Source organism: Callorhinus ursinus, unplaced genomic scaffold, assembly GCF_003265705.2.
Source record: "Callorhinus ursinus isolate GAN/ISIS: 27379988/994484 unplaced genomic scaffold, GSC_fseal_2.0 scaffold12, whole genome shotgun sequence".
Classification (NCBI taxonomy): Eukaryota; Metazoa; Chordata; class Mammalia; order Carnivora; family Otariidae; genus Callorhinus; species Callorhinus ursinus.
The window spans coordinates 61,202,723-61,217,569 of record NW_027397074.1 but is presented as its reverse complement, the minus strand read 5'-3'; positions in this window follow the sequence as shown (position 1 = coordinate 61,217,569).

Sequence of the window (14,847 nt, the reverse complement as noted above, 5' to 3'; positions counted from 1 at the left end):
GGATTTATAATGGGGGTTGTGCCCCATTTTACTGTCTTTTAAATTTACATTGAACACGTGTCTCTTCTCTGTTTCCCTCACCCACTGGGGACCCCTCTTTGGCTCCTTAAAGTTTGCTGCTTTGAGTTTAAATTCAGCAGGTAGGTGGTCATGCTGCAAGTTCTTTCTGGAACCCCTGCAAAGGGAGTGACCAGTGAAGGCCATTGCTACCTTGAGATCTGCAAGGCTGGGTGTTCTCGGTACCTGCTGTCCACAGCCCTCCAGTTACTCGGATATTTTGCCAGTGCACTCATCTCTTTGAAGATAAAACTCATTAGCGTGTTTGCTAAATGTGAATTTTCTTTTGCGGAAAATACAGTACCATGTCTGAATTATTAATCTTTAACATATTTCATTCCTTAACGCTTCCTCATTGGCTCTGCCCCTAGCCTATTCAGTTCCTTTGTTTGGCAGGATTCTGCAAAACGTGAGACACCCACTAGTGAGACCGTTCATCTCCTGATGTTTTGATTTGTTTCTGGTGGTAGCTTGTCCTAAAATGCGTGTAGAAAGCAGATATTTTATGATAAAATTGTTGTGTAGGGCAAGCTTTGTGTGGAATTCAGAGGAACCCAGATTCAGTAATTAACAATGCCAAAAAATGCAAGTAACTAGCCATTGTTCCAATAACAGTGGTGCTATTTCTCTTTTGTGGCCTTTCAGACTTTTGTTGCCCTAAAATTCCATTTTATTGGGAACCTATTTTCTACCTGGTCTTTCTTGACAGGGTTTTTTTCTACATTAAATAGTTTCTTTTTTTAGAAGATTTTATGTACTTATTTGAGAGAGAGAGAAAGAGAGAAGGACAGAGCAAGAGCACAAAAACGGGGTGGGGGGGCAGAGGGAGAGGGAGCTGGATGTGGGGCTAAATCCCAGGACCCTGAGATCATGACCTGAGCTGAAGGCAGATGTCTAACCAACTGAGCCACCCTACATTAAACAGTTTCTAAACAAAATTCTATATTTCAAGAAAAAAAAGCTATTAAACTAATGTAAAATAAAAAAATAGTTTTCTGATCTGTCATGCTCATCTTCCAAGTTCCTGTTTGTAGCCACCTTTTACATTTTCTTGTATATTTCCAGAAATTCATAATATATAAATAAATGCACATAATCATGTATTTACATATACACATCTTTTATACAAATACATACAAAAACATACATGCATGTATAGTTATAGACATATATATATATTCATGTACACATACTAACCTGTAATCTGCTTTTTTCCTTATTTTATCCTAGATTTGTTTTTCCCGTGTCTATACTCCTAGATCTACCTTATTCTTCCTAATTAATAAATGATACTTTATTGAATGACAACTATCATAATTCAACAAGTCTTGAATTTACATTGATTACCAGTTTTGCTATTGAAAACAAAGCAATGAGCATATATACATAAATATTCCCATGCACTTAGGTTAGTATAAACTTTGGCAGACTTAATAATTCACTCTTCATAGGTTTACAAGACTTTTGCATGTGTAATGTTTTGAGTCCTTAGCTTTCTATAGTTAAATAGATGATAGATAGATAGGCAGACAGAGATATGTCTATCTATATCTCTGGTATTTCTCATTGCCTTTTAGGAAGACTTTGCCTGACTGCTTTCAATTCAAGAAAGAAAAGGCATTAAACTCCTCATTAATACTCACACTTACCACTGTGTAGACACCATTCTACCTCTATTTATTGCATTGAAACAAGAGATTTTAGATAATAATACCATGTCTATATCATGGCTATTTTTTTTTACAACTTTAAGAGAGTTCTTCATAAGAGCCCATAATGATCTGTTTCCAATTGTGAACATTTTTTCCTGAGAATTTCCAGATTTCAATATAAATATTCTTATATAAGAGAGTGAAAATAAATATTCTTAGGAATTTTTTCTAAAGTTTTAGAGAATTGTCAAATACCCCTGAGTCATACCAAAAAATGCTGAACTTAAAAATGAAAGAAGTTCTTCAAATTTCAGCATCTGTCTCCATATTCTTTTTATTGTAGGTACAGGATGAAAGGGATCCTTGGTTTCCCTTCTGTTCCTGGGCTCTTGTTTATTTAATTCTACATCCCCAGGGGCATGTTACCTCAGCTCACTCTCAGACTGTGTTCCTGTTCTGCCCCTAACTTACACTGTTTGCTCTTACTTTCTCTTTCCTCTCAGAAAAGACCATTTTTTTTTTGATGGTGATTATGACAGTAATTTTTATTTTGTGGAAATTATGTTTTTACTGGGGACTGAGAATTTACCAGAAGCTTATTACAAACAGTAGAGTGTTTAGTGCCTATCCATCATTTACACAGGGGTAAATCTAAGCTTAGTGAAGTTGAGTAATTTTGTCCAGGGTCCCTATAGCCTCTCTTTTAGCTACAGATTCCAACCCACAAATAACCCACTGCCGGGTATTAACAGTGGGTGATAAAACATAAGATGGCTAAGCTCAATCCTAGATGTTCTCAGAGGCAAAACTCTCCCTTGGCTCCCTGAAAGTGGTGTGTAGACAACTATGGTGCTGCATAAAGATTCTCTGTCTCTGTTTGGAGAACAAAGAAACTCTCTTAGTTTTCGATCTCAGATGGCCACAGTAAATTGTCTCTGACTCACAGCAAAGGAACTAATTCCTTATGTAGACCTGTGTCAGGAACAAGATAGGTCTGTCTCCATTTGGCTAGATGAGCTAGTTTTGAGGAAAAGAGAATTCATGAAGTATATATTTTTCCTCAAATACAGTAACTGTGTGTTTATGCATGTCATGCAAATTAAGCATATATATATGTGTGTGTATCCATATATATGTTTTGTAAATATAAATATATCAACAGGTAGATAAAAGTGTAGATACAGACATAGGAATGGATCTAGATAGTACAGAACAGTAGTTCAGAGCATGGATCCTGGGTCAGACTGCTTGGTTTTGAATCTCAACTTTCTAACAAGTTTCTTTATTTTAAAATTGATTTGATAACTCACCTGAAGTGCAGTCTAAAGGCAGAAATGAACAATACAATGCAACACAACACAACCACATCAAGCCATAAAAAAGGGGGGGGGACAAAAAAAAACCCCAAAAAATGAAAGCTAATAGCCTGGATTCAGATCAGAGCCCCACTACTTACTAGAAATAAGATCTTGGATAACTTTTTCACTTCTTTGTTCCTCACTTTCTGAATCCGTGAAAAAAAAAAAAATCCAGTCACCTCGGATTTTTTTGAGTCACCTCAACTAGCTGTGAGGAATAAATAAGAGAGTAACTTAGAATTTTACCTGGTACATTACAAGAATGATAGAAATGTTAGCTATTATTGCCATCAATCTATTCAGAAACCAGGAGACAGAAAGAGCTACTGTTCATTGAGCTACTGTTCATATGTTTAGCAGATGCTTTGCAAAAAACATGGATTACAGCCTCCACCTGTAATTGCTTTTTCTCTACTTGAGTACGGATGAATATGCTAAGCCTTAAACTGAAGGTCTTTGGCAATGATAACTTTAAAATTCTAGTAGTGAATAGTGATACAACTACTTATAAAACAAAAACCAAAAGAAGATGTGATTGAATTCTAATCTCAGCTGAAAACACAAGAAATAGGTTACATGAATGACTAAATAAGGTACAGTTTCTGTAAAGTAGTGGAGCCAAATACTAATGGCAGAATGAAGGTTTATGCCCAACTCTTGTACCAGCTGGGCTGGCTTTGGAAACTACAGTTAGCTCAAGATCAGAGATAGTCCACTCTCCCAAATATGATATCCTACGGAAGCAGTAATATGGGTTCCACTTGGTAAGTTATTGTCAGAAATAAATGTCATCTGATAAAAATGTGATTATCAGATATGATTTAAGAACATCTGGTTTTGGCTAAGTGATCACCATGGAGCTCCAGTCAACTACCACTGATAAGAATTCATAGTAAACTCTATCATTTTTATAAGAATTCATAGTAAATTCTAATACCTCTTTTATTTTTTTTTTAAGATTTTATTTATTTATTTGACAGAGAGACACAGCGAGAGAGGGAACACAAGCAGGGGGAGTGGGAGAGGGAGAAGCAGGCTTCGCTCCGAGCAGGGAGCCCGATATGGGACTCGATCCCAGGACCCTGGGATTATGACCTGAGCCGAAGACAGACACTCAACCAACTGAGCCACCCAGGCGCCTCACTAATACCTCTTTTAATCATTTCCCCCCAAAGTGATCAATTCAAAATAAATTTAAAAAATTTTACATATCCACAAGCATAAAAACTGTAAGGTCAGGATATAATTTTACAAAGAAATGGCATATCTAATAACATTAATTCAATAGTTATTTCCCATCACTAAAATTTTTAATAATATAACTATGTAAATGTTTATTCCAACTAAAATCACTATTCTAAAATAATCAAATTTGGGAATAATTTTGATGTCAACACTTTTATATTTTATCTCTTTCAGAAGTAAAGCAACGTGAGCAAACTAACAGCACATCAGTGTATTCTCAATTCTCTAATCTCTCAACACCCCATAGGTGGCAATCATGAAAATTTTGATATGAGTATGCAAAATATTTTTGTACATTTCTGTGTGTGAAGATACAAGTGTATATATTTGTTTTTAACATATGTGGGATGAAATATACTTTCTTACATATAACTTTGCAACTTGCTATTTTCCTTTTTAAAAAAAATCTCTCATCCTAAAACATACTTTTAGGCCTCTGCTCCTGGTAACAATATTTAATAATTTTATAATTTTCTTTTATATGAATAATTCACAATTTACTTAACCATTCACTACTAAGTGGATATGGACGTTATTAGTAACATGTGGCCATTATAAACAATGTTGCAGTGAGCATTCATATATATATATATATATATGCAAAATACTTTGACTATTTCTGTAGGAATCAACTTTTTAGATAAAAATATCACTTTATTATTAATAATACTGTGCATTAACACTCTTATATTTTTAAATATTCCAATATATGGACGATTTAAACTTTTCTTTTTTTTTTTAGATTTATTTTTTTTTATTTATTTGACAGAGACAGCGAGAGCAGGAACACAAGCAGGAGTGGGAGAGGGAGAAGCAGGCCTCCCACTGAGCAGGGAGCCTGATGTGGGACTCGATCCCAGGACCCTGGGATCATGACCTGAGCCGAAGGCAGACGTTGAACGACTGAGCCACCCAGGAGCCCTAAACTGCTTTAATTTTCAACATTTGGTGGTTTTGTTGAGAATCCCTGTTGAGAAATTAGTTTCTTTTTTTTTTTAAGATTTTATTTATTTATTTGACAGAGAGAGACAGCGAGAGAGGGAAAAAAAGCAGGGGGGAGTGGGAGAGGGAGAAGCAGGCTTCCCGCTGAGCAGGGAGCCCGCTGCGGGGCTGATGCGGGGCTCGATTCCAGAACCCTGGGATCATGACCTGAGCCGAAGGCAGACGCTCAACGACTGAGCCACCCAGGAGCCCGGGAAATTAGTTTCTTTAAATCTACTGCTTGTGCCCGACTAGCTCAGTCTGTAGAGCATGAGACTCTTAAATCTACGGCATGTATCTTTCTTTTGTCCATTATTCTAATTTTCTGTACTTCAGGAAATCTTTATTACTGTTTTGCCTTCTATATTTGTTGTGACTATTTCCCCCTCCCCAAATATTTCTTGTCTATTAACCATATTTATGATTTTTATTTTTTTTTAAAGATTTTATTTATTTATTTGACAGAGAGAGTGAGAGAGCACAAGCAGGGGAGTGGCAGGCAGAGGGGGAAGCAGGCTCCCCGCTGAGCAGGGAGCCCAATGTGGGGCTCGATCCCAGGACCCTGGGATCATGACCTGAGCCAAAGGCAGACACTTAACCATCCGAGCTACCCAGTGCCCCATATTTACGATTTTTAATGCAGATAATATCTTCATCTTTGTATAAGCAAATCTGCTGGCCTTTTTGTTGATAGCTTCTGACTTTCTTTTTAGCTTTCTTAACTAAAATCAAAGTAAGTGGCAGGAACTCTGAATGAAAAACTCAACTCAAAGAACACTTTCACAAAACAACTATAAATTATTGAGTGGGATTATAATTCTTGTAACATTAGTATTCTATCAAAGGCATATTACACAGCTAGAAAAGATATGTGGACTGAGAGTGTGTTGTCATTGCTGATCAGACACTGCCATTTGACGATATGTCTATAGGAATCTCATAAGGGCTCTGCTTTACTATTTTAGAATAATAATTAGCATATGCTTTTTATATAAATTGTGTTCTTTCACATTTAAATTGATTCACCTTTTGACGTGCTATTGTTTGCCAGAACTACAATCAAACTACATTAAGAACGTATCTTAGCATATTTTTTACTTAGAGGTATCTATTTACAAAATATTAGAAAGTAATTTTCAGACCAAATTTATTCAGGCATCTTGTTCATTATTCATACATTGTGCCATTACTATGTCTGTCCTTTAGAAGGAAAACAAAAATCAATCTGATAATGCTAAATTAGTATAAGGTGCTGTCTTAGTCCACTTGGGCTACTATAACAAAAATACAAAAGACTGGGTGGCTTATACACAGAAAATTCTCATAGTCTGAATGCTGGGAAATCCAAGATTAAGGTACCAGTAGATTCAGTGCCTGGTGAGAACCCACTTAGATGGCTGTCTTGCCATGCCCTCACATGGCAGAAGGGGTAGGATAGTTTTCTGGGGTCTCTTTTATAAGGGTAATAATTCCATTCACGAAGAGTCTAACCTCATGGCCTAATCACCTTCCAAAGGTCCCACCTCCAAATATCATCATAATGGGGATTAAGTTTCAGTACATGAATTTGGGGGTGGTGGTGAGCACAAACATTCAGTCTATGGCAAGTGCTAGGAAATGTATGTATTCCTTCTTTAGTGTGTTGTTAATGTTTACTTGATGATCACAGGAAAAATGTGAACTATATCCTTTAATAATTTGCAAATGGAGAAAACAAACTCAAATCCAGGTTATTTTATTCAAGTTCAGATATTTTTATTTATTTTGCTTTGTTTTCCCACTGTATAATAAAACAAGTTAAACGTCCCTTCATAAATTACTAAAATAATTTGAATATTGGTTCTGTAAAGGCAAAAATTACAGTGGATAAAGTTAATCAGGCAAGGAAGACTTTAAAGACTATTGTGATAAGGAAGAGAGGTTGGAACTAAGTCTAAACTCAACTCCAATGAAGTGAGGGTGGTATTATTCCTTAGGGCTGGAATGAGTTAGTGGAAATTTAGTGGAGAATGTTATAGGTCATCTGTGTTTGCTCAATTGGCTTATCCAAAAGAAAGATAAGGTTGTCATATCTTTATGACAGAAGGCAGCTTTACAACTTGGAGCAAGGCACCTGCGGAAGTTAGGTCCCTATTCTCTCACAGAAACTAAGAGATAAGAGTACCGGTCAATGATTACATTTCAAATAAATGGGTCTTACTTCCTAGAGAAAACCATTTCTGGGTTGTAAAACTTGCAAAAAGCTTTTAAAAAGATTTACATCTCAACAGGGCAGAGAAAGAATTTACAATTACAAGTTTTCTAAAGTAAATACTCTAAGAAAGGGGAGGTTGGGGGCCTATAGTCTGGAAGAGGCTTTGTCTAAAGTGTAGTGAGGCTGAGGGGAACATTAAAGCCATCTTGATCGATACAAATTGAAAATCTCAAACTAAAAGGAGATCTTGCAAATCATGCCACTTGTAACGTCAGCATGAGATTCAAACCCCTCACTCTGAAGGATGTTTAATTATCAGTTACATTCAGAGATATTCATGTTGAATTTCAGTAATTGGAAGACTGATTTTTTTTTTTTGATTGAGTGAACATATTTTGTTGCAATTCATCTTTCACAGAGTGTGGAACTAAACAGTAAAAAACAATTTATCCTTCTAAATTAAATAATTTATTCTTCTAATTTTAATAATAATTTAGATTAACAATTTATTCTAAATTATTTTTATTCTTTACTAAACATTAAAAATTATATACTTGATTTTTTTATTTTTAAAACTCTGCAAGCTCTGTCATTCGTATTTACTTTGAAAAACCAGGTGGCTGTGGTATTGTACTTTTAATAATCTTGCCTATTTTTCCCTCAAAATTGCTTTTCAACCAAGTAAATATATTTAAGATATTTTATTGCCACAAATGTTAAAATCTAACTCTCCATATTTTCTACTAGATTGTAAGTTAGATCTGTGAGTTGTAATGATAATTTGTAATTGATTATGGATGATTTAATAAATAACTAGAAAAATATATTCAATAATAAATTTGGCATTTTCTGGCAAATGTCTAAGAGATGTGATATCAAAAATAATGTGTTAGAGGGTGCCTGGGTGGCTCAGTTGGTTAAGCGACTGCCTTCGGCTCAGGTCATGATCCCGGAGTCCTGGGATCGAGTCCCACATCGGTCTCCCTGCTCGGCAGGGAGTCTGCTTCTCCCTCTGACTCTACCCCCTCTTGGGCTCTCTCTCTCACTCTCTCTCTCTCAAATAAATAAAATCTTAAAAAAAAATAATGTGTTAGAAATGACACATCTCTAGGGCACTACTGAAAGTTCACAACATTCACTGCAGCAATTACCATACTTACCGTGCCTTTAAATGTGTCTTCACTTATAAATCTTTGGGCAATTAGCTTTAACATGCCAACATATTTTTACCTATTAAACACCTCCTCATTTTTCTAAGCTATTATAAAATTCAAGAATCTTACAGTGAAAAAAATGTATTACACATTAAAACTAGAAAGAAAGAACAGTTAAGTGGATATATTCATATTCTGTAATGTAAAAAAGATAGAGGTAGTTAAAAGAGACAAAAATCCTAACAACTAATATTTGATAAGGAAGCCAAGAATACTCCATGAAGAAAAGACAGTAATTGGGGCTGGGAAAATTGAATATTCACATGCAAAAGACTGAAACTGGATCCCTATCTTATGTCACTTAAAAAAATTAACTCAGGGACACCTGGCCGGCTGCCAGCAGAGCATGCGGCTCTTGATCTCAGGGTTGTGGGTTTGAGCCCCACGTTCGGTGTAGAGATTGCTTAAAAATAAAATCTTTAAAATAAATAAAAATAGGGCGCCTGGGTGGCTCAGATGGTTGGGCGTCTGCCTTTGGCTCGGGTCGTGATCCCGGGGTCCTGGGATCGAGTCCCGCATCAGGCTCCCTGCTCCTTGGGAGCCTGCTTCTCCCTCTGCTTCTCTCTCTCTCTCCTCTTCTCTCTCATGAATAAATAAATAAATAAAAATTTTTTAAAAAATAAATAAAAATAAATCTTCTAAAAAAATCTTAAAAAAAAGAACTCAAAATATATTAAAGATTTAAATATAAGAACTGAAACCAGAGAGGTCCTAGAAGAAACATAGCAAAAAAGCTTCTTGGCGTGGGTCCTGGCAATGATTTTTTTTGATATGACATCTAAAACATAAGCAACCAAATAAAAAATAAACAAGTGGAACTATCAAACTAAAAAGCTTCTACACAGCAAAATGAATGATTAACAAAATGAAAAGGGAACCTGCGGAATGGGAAAAAAATATTTGCAAACCATGTATCTGATAAGGGGTTAATATTAAAAAAAAGTAAGCAAGAAAACAAATGATTTGGTCAAATATAAACCTGAAGAAAGATTTTTTTCCAAAGAGGATATTCCAATGGCCAACTTGAGGAGGTGCCCCACATCACTAATTATTAAGGAATGCATATCAAAACCACAATGAGATATCACTTCACATCTGTCAGAATGGCTATCATCAAAAAGACAAGAAAGAACAAATGCTGGTAAGGATGTAGATTCTGGTTATGTACAAGTTCCGATATCACTCTCTGATACCCAAATATAACCCACAACCTAGTAGTTTTCTTACTGATCCTAATAGAACACAGCAAATATGAACATCACATTGCTAAATGTGTTTAAGTTGAAAGGCATATTTTTGTAAAAAAAAGATTTAATGGCTTTCAAAACATAGTTTACTAGATGACGATGTTACTGTAAAATTTAAAATATCAACACATTTAAACTAATGATATACTGTATGGTGACTAATATAATAAAAAAATAGAATATCAGCAAATTCAAAGTATCTTTGTTCGTGAACTTTTTAACAAGAGTATAAATTAAATTCTTAGATGAAATTCTTAATCTTTTGACATAAATAGTATCAATAGGTAATAAAGAAAATATGAACAGAAGCACCAACACTGTACGAACACTGTACTAACCATCTAGGAGGTATCATACAGTAAATATGTGAAAATATGCATTGAATAAAACTACCTCATAAATAAGGTAATGTTGAGAGATGATAGAACAAAAGAATACCAGAGTACCTACTATTGTTTTAAGGATCCTGGCCAATATTTGAGCCTGAACAACAATGTAAACATGGCAGAATTCAACTGCAACACAGTATCATTTTCTTTAAATATTAAAATACACATTATAAATAAAATCCTTAAAAAATGGCTACTAGGCAAACCAACATGATTGTAGAAACTGGAGAAACTGCCAAGAGTATTGGCAATCAAGATAATTGAAGTCAATGAAGGATAAGTAAACAGAGCATAGGATAGGTAAACAGAGGCCAGGAAATTCTCAATATTACCCTCAGATATAAAGAATAAAAATCTGAGGTTGTGTCCTTATCTTACATTTATTAAGAATGGTGGGTTCCAGAAAGGGCTGCCTACATGGAAGGTGTGAAAAACTTAAGGTACGTTGTATTTTTGTTCCTGAATATTTCTCCCCTTCACTCAAAGAGTACATGCCTCTTCCCATTGGTATTTCTAAGGCTTCCCTGAGGACAGCAGATGTACTTCTTCCCTAATAGCAGGCACAGCCCCGTGTCTTGATTGCATGAATAAAAAATGAGTGAATGCAATGTGTGCCACTTCCAGTTTTATGGAGCATTGTATGAGTTTGCTAATTCTAATTCAAGTATAAATTTCAAAGTACATAATGAATAGAAGAAACATTCTGGAGCAGAAGGGTGATAACCATCCGATGATGTGACAGGTGTTATAATGATTATTAAACAATGTGCCAGGTTCTATGGCAGGCACTGAGGACACAGAATGTGGTCATTTAATATCATTTCAGAAACCAAAAAAGAACTGGGGTTTTCCAAGAACAATTGCATACTGCCTCCCTCAAGCTTTTTTCTTTATCTGTCATGCTTTCAGGCTATAGAAATGTGGTTAAAGCAGAAAATAACTTGGTATTAAACAGTACAAAGTAGGGAGAACAAGCAATATGGATATGTTGAGAACACTGTCAAAACATGTCAAAGAGCAAAGATCTGGACAAAGTGAACCCAAGCAGGAAAAAAGTGACAAGGAATGGTAACGGTAGCAATGCATACTAATACATGACCAATGTATATTAGCTTATATATGCTGAAACAGAAGAAAAATTTCCCACAAATGATAAGAACACTATAAATAGTATAACAATTTTTTTTTTAATTGAGAGAGAGAGAAAGTGTGTGAGCAGGGGAGGGATATAGGAAGAAGGAGAATCCTTAAGCAGACTCTCCTGAGTGTGGAGCCTGTCTCAGGGCTTGATCTCACGACCCTGAGATCGTGACCTGAGCTGAAACTAGGAGTTGGAGGCTTAACTGACTGAGCCACCTAGGTGCCCCTGTAATAATAATTTTAATAAAACAATACCTCTAAGATAGAACGTAAAGGGGGAAAAAAAAAAGATGGGATGAAAATGTAACTTGCAGATTAAAAAAAAAAAACACCCAAGGACAAAAATAACACTTGAAAAAATAAAATTCAAAATAGCAAGAGACAGAATGGACGAGGTAAAACTAGCATAATCACACAGACTCTTTTTGATCCTTTATATTATAAAGAACATGACAGAAATTCAAGTTCGAGGAAAAAATATTTTAGTCACCAAATAGGGGATAAACTTGCATAAAGGGGAACAATTCAGCACAACCTCAAACTTCTAATACTGTTAAGTGCTTAAGAACACTGGAATGATGACTGAAAAGCTTGGGATGATGGAAAGTGTAAGAATACCGCACTCTTTAAAGAATGAAGAATATGCAAACTTTAGGTCTGCATGTTATCAGGTATTTTTCAAAAATATGTTGACATTGTTTGTGTCAAGTTAGTAGACTGTGGTATTAGACACACCAGGCACTTCTGGTGATGGGTATTAAAGAGGGCACGTTCTGCGTGGAGCACTGGGTGTTATGCACAAACAATGAATCATGGAACACTACATCCAAAACTAATGATGTATGGTGATTAACATAACAATAAAAAATTAAAAAAAAAAAAGAAACACCAGGCACTTTCCAGGTTGAAATATTTCTAACTGTGCATGGCTGATACTTAAATAACACTACTTTAACGAGTTAATGAAAGCATGATCGTAAAGTATCAATTGGTTAACAAGGTAATGTTCTTGCAAAAGGCTCTTTTGCCTTAGGTAGGTAGTTCTCAGTTCATAAAATCATGTGGTCTGTTTGTGGTAAGTCACAACAATTTTTATTTATAGAAAAAAATTAATTCAAGTTTCATAAGTCTTGAACTCTGGAATGATGTACAAAAAATATAGAAAATACATATATGCAAGATCAGGGAGAGGACTACTGACAGCGATCAAGCCAAGAAACCGACTATTGTGTTAAGGGTTTTCTCTTTTTTCTTCTTTTCTCTTCCTCTCTTGAACATGAACACACAAAACTTACGACTTCAACGGTCTCTCTTTCTCTGTCACATACACACACACCCATCCACCCACCTATTTCAAGCTTTAACATTTTTCTGTAGAGGGCCTCTGGGTGTCTCAGTTAAGCGGCTGACTTAGGCTCAGGTCCGGATCTCAGGTTTCTGGGTTCAAGCCCCACATTGGGCTCCATGCTCAGGGGTAGACTGCTTGTCCCTCCTTCACCCTTTCCTTATGACCCCCCCCCTTCTCATGTATTTGCTCTGTCTCTCAAATGGATAGAAAAAATCTTTAACATTTTCTTGTAGTTCAGAAATAGAATTACTGGATCTTGTAGATTAAAACAGTATTTGAGAACCTCCAATATAACATCTACCACTCCACTAAACTATCTACAAATACATACAAAATGATGAAAACCCACGTATACAATGTCTGAATTTTGCAATACGGGCCCATATCCAAACTCTAGCAATTTTGTGGTGAAGAATTTACCAAGCTTCCGCTCATTACAAAGAATGTTTCCTTTTTTGCTTCCCTCTCCCTCCTCAACCTGCCTCTCTTCCTCTCTCCTTTTCTCTTTCTCTCCTTCTCATTAAACAGCAGCTGCCTGGAAAATGATAGAGGATGCTTTAAATTTTTCTTATGGCCTATCCACTGCATCAAAGAATCAGTCTTTGATGACATGAAAATTGAGCAACCAAATATATTTTGGCTGTTTGCTGATTCTTTTTCTTCTAGACAAAGTATTGACCTTTCAGTTACCTACCATTTTTCACATGCATTCAAAGGTAGCGATTATCAGGAGAGAGAAAAAAATCATGGAGGATAAAAGAAGAGAGAGAGAGAGAGAGAGAGAGTGTGTGTGTGTCAGGGTGGGGGATGGTGGTGATAACGATGGCATTTTAAATTCTCAACTGTAAAGGCCCCACAAGTAAAACACTAGAAAAGAGTAGTCGACAGAAAAAAATCATTTTTGCTTGTTTTGAAAAATCTTTCTCATGTCAAGAGGTACAGATGTTTAAACAGTAGGGTCACGAGGGGATGCCGCTTCATTCAAGGAGAAATGTACAAGGTGAGATTTTGAGGGAAATTATGGATCGTACTTGGAGCTCTAGATGATAAATTGTCTTTTATATGTAAACCAAAAAGGGAAATGTACAAGTGGACAGAAAGTAAAGTGCAAGAATTATTATAGTGTTAATAATTATTATAACAACTATTATAATAACAGCAAACACTAAATTTACTCAATATTCCTCAATTCCAAGCATTGTTTTAAGTACTTTGCACTTACATTATTTAGTTCTCAAAATAACCAAGAAGCACTTTTACTAACCTCATTTTATAGATCAGGAAACAGACACAGTATTCAATCAATTCACCAGGGTCACACCACTGATAAACAGTATTTGAGGGGCTCACATGGTGTACAGGGCTTAAATTTGCTGCAGAGACCTTGAACTGCAGGCCAGTCCTAGATTATTGATGGAAGGTGTGATTTTAACAACAAAAAACACCCACAATATAAAAATTAAAAACAATTTTTATGAGAAATAATACTACGTAGTCATGTATTGTTTGGATATGAACTATATTCCAACCTTGAATACTGCAAAAATTTGTTTCATGCTTTCACTTCTTTAAGGTTCTATATTTCTTTTCTTACTAGTTCATTTTTAATGTTCTAAGAAATTGTCTAATTCTTTGCAATCCTAGGTCTTAATTTATTTCATCTTTAAATACAGAACTGTTAATGAGCTTTTTTCCCCTGAGAGTTATCTAACCTGAAACCCAAGAATGCCATAACCTTTCTGAAAGTGTTTCTAATCGATTAGCAATTACAAGTAATTCAATTAAATGAGCTCATTTTTTTAATGTTTAATGAAGTTGTTACTGTAATAATTATTTTCTGAGCACTGTACTTCAAGAATCTAAACATAATTCTATTTGCCTTTGTGAAAATTGAAACAATGCCTCTCTTACAATGCTTAATCTTTCCCTCAATAAGCAACCGTTGTGGTAACTTTGCAACATTCAGACACTGTCACAATATTTTCAGATAAAGACAATTGTTACATGGTTTTATTAATTTAT